This window comes from Lolium perenne, chromosome 3, assembly GCF_019359855.2.
Source record: "Lolium perenne isolate Kyuss_39 chromosome 3, Kyuss_2.0, whole genome shotgun sequence".
Lineage (NCBI taxonomy): Eukaryota > Viridiplantae > Streptophyta > Magnoliopsida > Poales > Poaceae > Lolium > Lolium perenne.
In genome coordinates this window covers 155,846,874-155,859,073 of record NC_067246.2, presented here as the reverse complement: position 1 = coordinate 155,859,073, position 12,200 = coordinate 155,846,874, and positions in this window count along the sequence as shown.

The window sequence follows — 12,200 nt, the reverse complement described above, 5'->3', positions numbered from 1 at the left end:
AAAGCCATAAAAAGTTAGGGTTAGGGTTTGCCATAGTCTTAGGTTGCACTAATTTTGAGTTTTAGTTGCTTATCAAGTTGTTTTTGCGTATCTTTTTCTTGCATCTAGTTGTTAGGGTTTGTGTTTCCGCTATTATTGGTGTCAGTTTTTGGTTAGTCCGAGTCCACATAGCGTACAGTGTGCTTGTTCCCAACCATAGAAACAGCCTATCGATATAAGTGACTAGGAACTTTCCCAGAAGAGACTAGTTTTACCACTCGACAGGATGCTCGTTAGGTTATTGGTGCTTTCCAATTTCTGTTGGCCATGTTATCAAGAAGTTGAGTCATAAAATCAAAAAAAGAGAAAATTGAAAATAAGCAAAAAGAGCTACATAGCTGCGTGTTATACAAAAAGAAAATCCAAAAAGAAATGTGAAGTGCTAGTAGAATCAAGTGAAGGCCTAAGTTTACTTTACTGCACCTGTAGTTGAGAAATCTTGTGCCTGTCTCGTTGAGCTTTGCTAGCGTCTCTCTAGTGCATTGCAACCTTTCCTACAAATAGTTGCTTTGCCACATTTATCGCCTTGTGTGAGTATCTTTGGTTGTCTACGGTTAGCGCTAGAGCTTGTTATTGGTGCAAATAGGTAGCCCACCTACAGGCCCACATATATCCTGCTTTGTCGTGTGATTGTTCTTATACCCTTGATATTCGCTTCGCTACATCCGTGCACTAGTCTGTCAATCCAAGTTGGTAAGAAATACTAATTCACTTTGGAGCGGTAAGATTTACCTTTCGTATCAGTTTTGAGTGAGTTGTGAGAGTACCACCAAAGATTTTTGTTTAGTGCACTAACCTACTAATCATGTCTTCTGAGGATGTTGATTTGATGCAGAAAAAGGATCCAACTTCTACAATCAAGTGGTTAGAATATGAGGCACTTCGTGATCATCTACTACGTGAAATCTGTGTTGCTACTGAAGCATTGGACAATGACATTCAGGGTGTCCACTTAAAGGTCGATGGAGCTACTATAGCTGTTACCAACGTTCAAACATCCATGACGACTCTTCAAGCGTCTATACAAACTTTGACTAACGCCGTTGATGAGATACATACAATGGTACAACCACAACAACCACCACCTAATGAAGATGGCAGTGTGCAAGGTGACAATGCAGAAGTTGCTAATGCTCAAGGACGTGGTATGGGTCGTGGTATTGGCCGTGGTGTTGGTGATGGTCTCCGTGGTCGTGGTTTTGTCCCCGTCGGAGCCCAACGTATTCTTCCACAGCAAGAAGAAGATGGTTTGGGTAAGCCCAAGTTCTCAATTCCCAGATTTGAAGGAGGTACTGATGTTGAAGAATATCTTACATGTCAGATGAAGATTGAGAGATTATGACATTTACATGAATATACTGAAGATAGGAAGATCAAGCTTGCTTCCTCTGAATTTGATGGCTATGCATTGCGTTGGTGGGATGGACTTGTTCGTGCTCGAGAAGAAGATGGTGAGCTACCTATTATCACATGGCGTGCTATGAAGGCGGCAATGAGAGCTCGTTTTGTTCCTACCAATTACTTGCGTTCAGTATTTGATAAGTTGACCCAATTGAAGCAAGGTGTTATGTCAGTTGATGCTTAATACATGGAGATGGAGATGCTTATGCAGCGTGCCCAACTTTCAGAAGCTCCAGGAACAATTGGCCAAACACATCCTTCTGTAGGGAGGAAAGTGGTGATGATTAAGGCCATAGTGCAGTCCATGGCGACCTACATTATGGGCGTATTTAAACTTCCTTTCTCTGTTTGTGATGATCTCACGAAACTGGTTCGCGATTTTTGGTGGGGAAGTTCAGATGGTGTGAGGAAGACACACTTGATTGGATGGAGTAAGCTTACAAGATCAAAGGCACAAGGTGGCATGGGGTTTCGTGATATGCGCATTTTTAACCAGGCCCTCTTGGCACATCAAGCTTGGTGGTTGCTGAAATCGCCGGAGAGTTTGTGTGCTCGGATGCTGCAAGAGAAATACTACCCGCAGGGCAATCTGATCGCCGCAGAGGTGTCGATGAAGTCGAGAACTTCAGAAGATAGTCACAGGAACAATCTTTCAAGAGTGAGATCCCGATTAGCAAACATACCCAAGGCAGATCGGGAGAACTTGATCCAGAATCTCGACATGTCCTTCATGTCAATAGATACGAGAGGGAACATCATCCCAAAAACCCCGGAGGCAGGGTATATGGCGACACATGCTTACATAATGGCATCCAAACCACCTCAAGGAGATCCCAGAGAGTCAATGTACCAGATGGCTATGGCAGGAGTCGGTATTATGGGGGCATCAATAGTAGGAAGAGAAGTTGCACCGCAACCCAAAAGTACTCCGCGAAGAAACAGTCCAAGACAAATTAGTCCTCGACCCACCGCAGCGGCGGTGCGAGACCCTCCAAGGGAAGGCGACGCGAGAAACACGATGATTCAAGCACGAGTCGACAGAGCACGAGATGAAAGGAATCGTACACGAGAACATCGGCACTCACCATAAGTTGGTGAGGAGGATTTGTGCGGACTCCCTTGCTTCACCCGATGATTTCGGAAAACTAAAGTACCTTCTAGCTTCAAGTTACCTGATAGCTACAAAAAAAATTGACGGATTGCAAGATCATGAGGATTGGCTAGTTGATTACTTAGAAACAGTGAAGCTGATGGGCGGAACCAGGGCAACGACCATGCAGAGCATTCAGGTCCACCTCAGCGGAGCCGCAAGATCCTGGATGAAGAAGCTACGGGAAGGATCCATCGATAGCTGGGAAACTTTCGAGGACTTGTTCGTGAGGAATTTCCGTTCCACATGCAAGAAACTAGCGTCAATAGAGCAGTTATGGACCTACAAGAAGAATTCTGATGAATCAATGAGGATGTACATCCAGAAGTGGAGAATCATAAAAAATTCGGCTGAGAACGTGTCCGATGAAAGAGCAATCAACGCGTTTGTTGGAGGAATCTGAAGAAGAGATCTAATAGAAGAATTGGGTAGGTCCAACCCAAGAACGATAGCAGACCTCATGGAGATAGTGAATCGCTGGGCTGATGGGGAAGATGTTGTTCATAACAATCGGCAGAGGTCACCCGAGGAGGATCGCAACAGACACAACAATCAAAATAACCGACGTTTTCGGCACTTCACAGATTATGACGGTCCCAGCCAAGTGGCGGCTGGCTTCCGAGGAAATAGTGGAGGAAATCATCGGGACGATTATCAGAGGAGTAATGATTAGCGAAACGATCATAGAGATGCACCGAGTTCTAGTAGGCAAAATAATCGGCCAAGGTTTCCAAGGCCATACAATGTGTCACCCAAAGATTTGCTGAACGGGCCATGCCAGATACATTTTTACCTCGACAATGACGGAAAGAGACAGTCGGGTCACCTTCAGAATGACTGTCGAACTTTCCAAGCTTTGTGAAAATACATGGAGAACGCAAACACCCAAGCAACACGCAGGGGATACGTGCAGGGGCCAAGGAGCGAAATTCATCTGCCACCACCACCCGCAATTACCAGTGCAAACCAGCATCAGCTGCAACTTGCGGCACCTCCAAGCAGCAATGGCGACTTCATAGATACAACGTAAGTAGTGTCAATGTTACAGAAGGGAAGGTGTAACATCCCTGTTTTGCTAAACATAATTAGGAGTTGTTTTGTGCATCATGAGCATCATGTAATTTGCATTAAGACAAATTTGCAAATAAATTAAAGTGGAAACCCTAATGTATGCAAACCTTCCTCTGTTTTAAATTCTCCCAAATGGTTTCAAATCTTGAAAACCAAAGTTTGTGGAACCTCAAATACATTAGGAAGACCGTTAAATATTTCTTCCCTAAAGTTTTGAGTTAATTTTGGATCTCTAAAGGGTTGCAAAATGCCAAAATCCAATTGTTTTTGCCCTGTTTTAATTTTTCCAGAGTTTTCCCAAAAAGCCAGGGGGCTATGGGCAAAACGCCCCTGGTCTTCTTCCTCGCACAGGCAGGCACCTGCGTGCCCTGCCCTGCGTGCCCGACGCGGCCACCTCCTGCTCGCCCCGCGGATGAGGACGACGTCCTGGAGAGCCTCCTGCACGCCTCCCCCTCGTCCCTCTCTCTTTCCCCCCTCGCGCGCCTTCTTCCTCTCTCTCTCTGCTGCGCGCCCAAACCCTAGCCGTGGCAGTCGCCGCCTCGCGCCGCCGCTACGGCCATCCCCCGGACACGCCGCCGGCACCATTAGAAGCGCCTCGTCGCCCTCTCCAACCCTGCAAAAGGAATCGACCCAAGTCGTCGTGAATCGCCGCCGCCATCGCCATTTCCGACCATTGCCGGCGACCACCTCGCCGTCAATTGCTCCGCCGCCCGGCCTCCATTCGCCTCGCCGTCACCTCCCCTGCGTTGCTGGTGAGCTTGCCGTTCTCCGGCGCCCCTCGGCCCTCCCCCTTTCCTCCTGTACCGCCCCCGCACCATGCGTCTGCTCGCGCCGCCGCCGGACATGGACACCGGCGTGTCTCCGCTGACCATTGGCGGGCGGCGCCACCACCAACTCGCTCGCCTCGCTCCCCTCTGTCGAACGCGCCCGCCCACTAGCTCCCCCGCGCGCTAAATCGACGAGGCCGTGGTCGACCTGAGGGTCCAGGCCATGATGGCGTCATGCTGACGTCATTATGATGTCAGCCTCCCTTTTCCTTTTTCTGTAATTTATTACTGAAATTGTATAAAATTGGTAAATTCAATATCTTTTCCATTTTAAATCATAAAAATATGTATAATATGTCAAAATGTTCAGAAAAATGAAACCTATCTACTTATGCTATCATCATGCATAGTTAAGCAACTTCAGTTAACAATTTTGTTAGAATAACAAAATACCACTTTATGGAAGTCATCGAAATGCACTGTTTTATGTATTCGAAGTCCATTTAATTTAACAATGATGTATTAGGGTTAGTTTGAATAACTGTAACATGTCATATCATCATTTTTGAATGTGCATTGCATTATGCCATGTGTTGATTGTTATTTCTCTCTTTCTAGTATTTGCTTCTTCGCGATCGATAGAGCACGAGTCTGAGACGATGCAGATCGACAACACCGAAGGTCAATACTTGTCCACCGACAAACAAGTCAAGTACAAGACTATCGAAGATCCACTTTGGTTTGTCAGGGACAAAGGCAAGCCCTAGCCTGGTTCATATATGATTTTGAAATACTTTTACTCTAGTTCCTACATATTGCATACGATTCAACTGTCTTTTATCGATAGGTAGAGTTACCCTATCTATTGCATGTTCCACCCTTGTAGCCTCAAATACCCTGATCCACTGCTCCTAGCATAACTAGGTTTGGCATGTGTGCATCGCTAGAGCCTTTATATCTTTATGCTTAGCCATGCTTAGTTTGTTACGCTGCAACTCCGGTCTTCGGACTGGAGCCTTACAATGAAATGAAACTAGCATGACAGGTTGACATGGTAAGTATAGAGATGTTGATAAACATGATTAAAGGCTTAGACGAGAGGCCACATTGGGATGTGGTGGGTTGTTTCGTTTCTGCCGACCCTAGGAAGCGAGTTCTCGCCTCTTGAACCAAGGCGGCGTACAACCACACGAGGCCCTATTATGGTACCCTCTCGACTCACTAACTTGCCTAGTAGATTCCATGAGTCACATAGTTTGCGCGTTATTTGGACATATGCATCAAAAATGTTTGTGAAAAGGTGCATAGCATACAGGTAGGTAAGCGTGGCCGTGGTGGCTGGGGTTAGAGTCCCTGGGGAAACCCACCTCGCCTCACATCGTTAAGGACCGACTTCGGGACTTGACCCGTTACGGCGGAACAATCCTTAGCGCGTGACTCATGGTCTCGGCGACAGCAAGGTAAAGGTCATGGTCGACCACCCTCTGCCAGCTCTCCAAGGAAGAGAGCTAATAGCTTGGCATTAAGAGTCGGTTGGCACGTGTGGGTAAAGTTGTGCACCCCTGCAGGGTTATAATCTTTTCGAAAAGCCGTGTCCACGGTTACGGACGACTTGGGAATGGATTCTGTGATCATAGACAACTTTAACCTAATCGTAAAACTTGGCAATCAATGTGTGTTTACGGATACCTTCTTCGGGTGTTGAGGGGGTAATCCAAGGATAGTGGTTCGAGATGTTGAAGATTGGTGGATACAATATGTTGATCAATAGAGATAGAGTTGTCGCTCTCTTATCCCCTTTCAAAGGTTCTGAGTAGTCGAGTTTCTTCTCTCTCTTGTCTTACAAAGGAAAACTGGCTTTACGCAAAAGAAGCTCTACAGAAAGCCCGCATACCCGCTTTGCTAAAAGGTTGTACTAAGTCTTGCTGAGTCCCTGTACTCAGCTTTGCATGCTTTTGTTTCAGACGAAGTTGCTCCGACAGATGGTGGTTTCTAGGTCGACATCGACGAGTAGCTTGGGGTTCCCAGGTGGCAGCCTGGAATCTATGGGCTGGGACGTCGCCGTTATGCTCATGGCCTCTTAGGCCTTTTGCTATCTTGCTATGTCTAATAGCATAACTTCGCTTCCGTTGATTGATGTATGCCAGGTCAGTGACCTCTGCTTGTAATACTTTGGTTCTTCGCTCAGTTATGAGCTGGTATTACTTTTTGAGTCGTAGAGTCACTGTTGTGTTACGATTCTCTCACTGTAGTCTCTCGAGCTCTAGGTTAGACTTATGTCAGACGAAGATCTGGTATTTGTCTAACCCTGATCCCGGGTGTGCCACAGGGTTTTGGTATCAGAGCAGGACTGCCTGTAGGAAAACCCTTTCTACTGGTCGATGTTGAGTATAGTGTTTGTGAAAACTATTTGAAAGCTAAACAGTATTTGCGAAAATCTGAGTAGGCTTCTTTTTACTCCTTATCTGGTATCGCTCTAATTCTAAGGTGCCTTACCTTGTGTTGATTTGAAAGTTTTTCTATCTCTTCCAGTCTTTCAAACTTAGGTGCCTCAAGGGCTTGTCGTTCCTAAACCAGTTGACCTAGTGCAGAGTTCTCTAGAGTCGTGTGTGTTCTTTGCCTCCTCTTTGTTTTGTTTGTTTCAACAGAGAGATTCCTTTCCATCATGATATCTCTGTTTTGTGGGTTCCACATCCTTCTGTTCTAGGCTTCAAGGTTTCCTTTCACCTTGGATGCCTCCTTTTCTTTTTCTTGGATACTTCTGAAGCTAGATATGACTTCTTGAAAGTTACATTGTGATTATTACCTTGCAGTGTCCTCCGTGTCACTCATTTAGTGGTTACTCCTTTCTCGGGTTTTAACCCTTGGACTTGAACCGAAGGTCCCCGATTGTGCTAGATTCTGGTATCCGAATCCTAGTACATGAAGCTGGCCTTTAACCCAAGATCCATTCCGTTGAACACCGGTGTAAATGTTCAAACATTACATCGGGCTGGCTAAATTCAAATGAAGCTATACTTCAAGCTTGTGGTTATTGTCGTGTTGAACTACGGCAATAAAGATCTTTCCCTTCCACTAGCTATCACAGAGGTTCTTTCATTGAATCAAATGGATCACGACAAGAGTGCTCTTTGTGAGTCTCGCATCTATGTCTGTGTCTCTGCCACACCTCCCTTTTCAGCATAAGTTTGACGAAGTGTTATCTTGTGCATCTACATCTCCTGAATTCTAATCCTGATCATGTTCCTCCTCTGTAGTGCCTTTCTATCCTTTGTTTGCTAGTTAGCAGCGAAGTGGTAAACGCGCATTGGTGTCTCCAGTGCATGTTACCCTTGTGGTCCGTCAAGACATTCCACTTCGGTATGTCAGGAGAAACAAACTCCAATACCTTGTCCATTTCTTGGACTTGGTCAAAGTGTTGTCATCTGCAGATTAAGAGGCCTCGTTAGCTTCTGTTCTGTTCTACCTTAGAGTAGCACACTCTTCTATATCATGAGGTCGTGCTTTGTATCATGGTCTTACTGATGAAGTGATGCTCTTTCATATCTTTACTCACCCTTTCTCCAAGCTGTCTATGCTTGGGAATGTTGGGGTTTGCGTATTGATGTGGCCATCCGAGATTCTTAGCTATTCTCATTGCTTTGAAATCCAAGGACATTTGTGTCATTCTTAGCATGATTGGTTCGCCAATTTCTAAGCAAAATTTGACTGTGTTGCCAAGTCTGTTTGTTAAGGCGCTCCTTCTTCGGTCAAAGAGTTAGGTTAATCCCAAAGCTCTCAAGACCACATCAGTTGCTTTGTAAAGCAAGATCCCTTCTCGAACTCAGTGATATATAGGTGGTTCGTGATATTCTAGTTGTCTTTCTAGAAGTATCTCCATGTTGCCACATGACCGTGTTGTCAAGTGTAGGATAACGTTGCATAGAAAACAAAAATTTTCCTACCGCGAACACGCAATCCAAGCCAAGATGCAATCTAGAAGACGGTAGCAACGAGGGGGTATCGAGTCTCACCCTTGAAGAGATTCCAAAGCCTACAAGATGAGGCTCTTGTTGCTGCGATAGACGATCACTTGCCGCTTGCAAAAGCGCGTAGAAGATCTTGATCACGATCGGTTCCGGCGCCACGAACGGGCAGCACCTCCGTACTCGGTCACACGTTCGGTTGTTGATGAAGACGACGTCCACCTCCCCGTTCCAGCGGGCAGCGGAAGTAGTAGCTCCTCTTGAATCCGACAGCACGACGGCGTGGTGTCGGTGGCGGTGTAGAAGTCCGGCGGAGCTTCGCTAAGCTACGCGGGCAATATGGAGTGGAGGAGCAAAGCTAGGGTTTGGGAGGGGGTGGCCGGCCACTCAAGGGGGGGCGGCCAGCTTGTGGTCTTGGGGTGGCCGGCCCCCTCCCTTGGCCCCTCATTATATAGGTGGATCCCAAGTGTTGGTGTCCAAGTCTTCGAATAAGACCCGAAACCAAAACCTTCCATAGGAGGGGGAAACCTAGCCCAACTAGGACTCCTACCCAAAGGTGGGATTCCCACCTCCCATGTGGGTGGTGGCCGGCCCCCTATGGTGGAGTCCACTTGGGACTCCACCACATCTAGGGCTGGCCGGCCATGGAGGTGGAGTCCCATGTGGACTCCACCTTCCTTGGTGGTTTCTTCCGGACTTTTCTAGAACCTTCTAGAACCTTCCATAGAACCTTCCGCGACATTTTAATTTACATAAAATGACATCCTATATATGAATCTTATTCTCCGGACCATTCCGGAACTCCTCGTGATGTCCGGGATCTCATCCGGGACTCCGAACAAATATTCGAACTCCATTCCATATTCAAGTACTACCATTTCAACATCCAACTTTAAGTGTGTCACCCTACGGTTCGAGAACTATGCGGACATGGTTGAGTACTCACTCCGACCAATAACCAATAGCGGGATCTGGAGATCCATAATGGCTCCCACATATTCAACGATGACTTTAGTGATCGAATGAACCATTCACATATATATTACCAATTCCCTTTGTCTCGCGATATTTTACTTGTCCGAGGTTTGATCTTCGGTATCACTCTATACCTTGTTCAACCTCGTCTCCTGACAAGTACTCTTTACTCGTACCGTGGTATGTGGTCTCTTATGAACTCATTCATATGCTTGCAAGACATTAGACGACATTCCACCGAGAGGGCCCAGAGTATATCTATCCGTCATCGGGATGGACAAATCCCACTGTTGATCCATCTGCCTCAACTCATACTTTCCGGATACTTAATCCCACCTTTATAGCCACCCATTTACGCAGTGGTGTTTGGTGTAATCAAAGTACCTTTCCGGTATAAGTGATTTACATGATCTCATGGTCATAAGGACTAGGTAACTATGTATCGAAAGCTTATAGAAAATAACTTAATGACGAGATCTTATGCTACGCTTAATTGGGTGTGTCCATTACATCATTCACACAATGACATAACCTTGTTATTAATAACATCCAATGTTCATGATTATGAAACTAATCATCCATTAATCAACAAGCTAGTTTAAGAGGCATACTAGGGACTTCTTGTTTGTCTACATATCACACATGTACTAATGTTTCGGTTAATACAATTATAGCATGATATATAAACATTTATCATAAACATAAAGATATAAATAATAACCACTTTATTATTGCCTCTAGGGCATATCTCCTTCAGTCTCCCACTTGCACTAGAGTCAATAATCTAGATTACATTGTAATGTACCTAACACCCATGGCATTCTGGTGTTGGTCATACTTTGCCCTAGGGAGAGCTTTAGTCAACGGTTCTGACACACTCAGAAACGTATGTATTTTGCAATTCATTTGCGTCTTCACGCATCACTCATTTTCCAAATGAGTCGGCATTAAATATGTTTGGTCTTCTGGTGGAACCTTAATTCCGCGGTCTGAAATATGTCACTAATATTGTCATACACAATATAGCTTCAAAGTTCTGACACTATCGGAACTACACCAAGTTCTCAAAGAACCTCTTGACTTTAACATCCTCAGTCATTGTCAAAACAATGACATATGCAGCCTTCGTTTGTAGAATCCGTCACAATATTTAGAACTCTTCTAAATCTAGCATTGTGCTACCTTTTAATCAACACTTAGCCTAATTTTGAGATTGAAATTTTATTTTTATATGTGACAAAACCAATATCGGTGCAACACCTTACAGCGATTTGTTTGTCATTTCTTCATACAAAATTATTTATATATCCTTGGTTCTTCTAAAGTACACATGGATATTCTTACTGTTTGTCCAATGATCATCACATGAATCATTCTGGTATATGCTCCTAACATTTTAGAGCACATGATATCTGATTGTGTACATATTATTCGTGATCTATAATCACTCATGTGTTTTTACTCATTGAGTGTCATATAAACTCAAGTCTTGTTAAAACTTTAACATGACAAGAACATTTTCTTAATATTTCTATATTGAACTATTTCAATATCCATTCTATGTACTTTGACTTAAACTTATTTTGTGTTTCAATCTATCTTCATAGATCTTGACACTAGATTTGTTTCAGTCCATATCCTTTCATTGAAGTTAATTCTCAATGAAACCTTTTTAATCAAGTATATAATTACATCATTTATAACCAACTATATGTCACCTACATAAAGTATTATAAATGTGTCTTAGCGCTCCCACTTAATTTCTTGCAAATGCAAGCCTCTTCATCGTCTCTGATGAAATCAAAAACACTTTGACTATTTCATCTGGTGAAGATTCCAACTCCGTGATACTTACTTCATCCAATTGAAGCTTGTATAGCTATCTAGTATTTCACGGACCAGCAAAACTCTTGGTTGTATCTTGTATACATACTTCTGTTAAGTAGTGTATTTTGCCATCCTACTAGCATATCTCATAAAAGAAATATGTAGTGATTACTAGAATAATCCACATAGACTATAAGTATTACTACGGAAGATCTAATCTTATCGTATTCAACTCTTTGAACTTTGTCGTAAACAATTTTTCGACAAGTCAAGCTTTCTTCAAGGATATTTCATCCAAGTCTATCAATTTCATAGATCCATTTACTTTCATAAAGTATTCATCTATCTTGGATTTCATGGCGTATAGCCATTTTAACGAGTCGGGGCCCATCATAACTTCTTTGTTTGTAGTTGGTTTATCATTGTTCAAAATCAATCCTTTGTTCACAAATCATTTATTTGATCACAAAGTAAACCATACCTACAAGGTTCAATATGTACTTCGATCTCCATGGCTAAAACACTTTGTAGTCATGGGAGCCATGATCGTCGTGGCCGCTTCCGAAACAAATTCCGATCTTTGCGCTACTACGATCATTATGCTCGTGTTCATAAACCTTATCAAATTATATTGTCCTCCCACTCAAAAACTTCACTAGAAACAATTTCTTGGAAATAAGAAACATTGACAAACACTTTTGTCTTTGTCTCGTGGGAAGAATTCCCAATTAAATTTTACGGGATAACCAACAAAGACATTCATCCGATTTTGGTTGTAAACTATTAGACCAAAATTTAAAGAAAGACTATTAGGGTTTATACCCATACCATAACTCGTATGGTGTCATTTCAACGGATCATGATGATGCTCTATTCAGTGTAAAAGCGGTAGTCACTAAAGCATAATCCACAAAATTATAATGGCGTTATAATATTTTATCTCATCATTAATCCAACAAAGTTTGGATACATATCTCAGATACTATATCATCATTATGATACTCC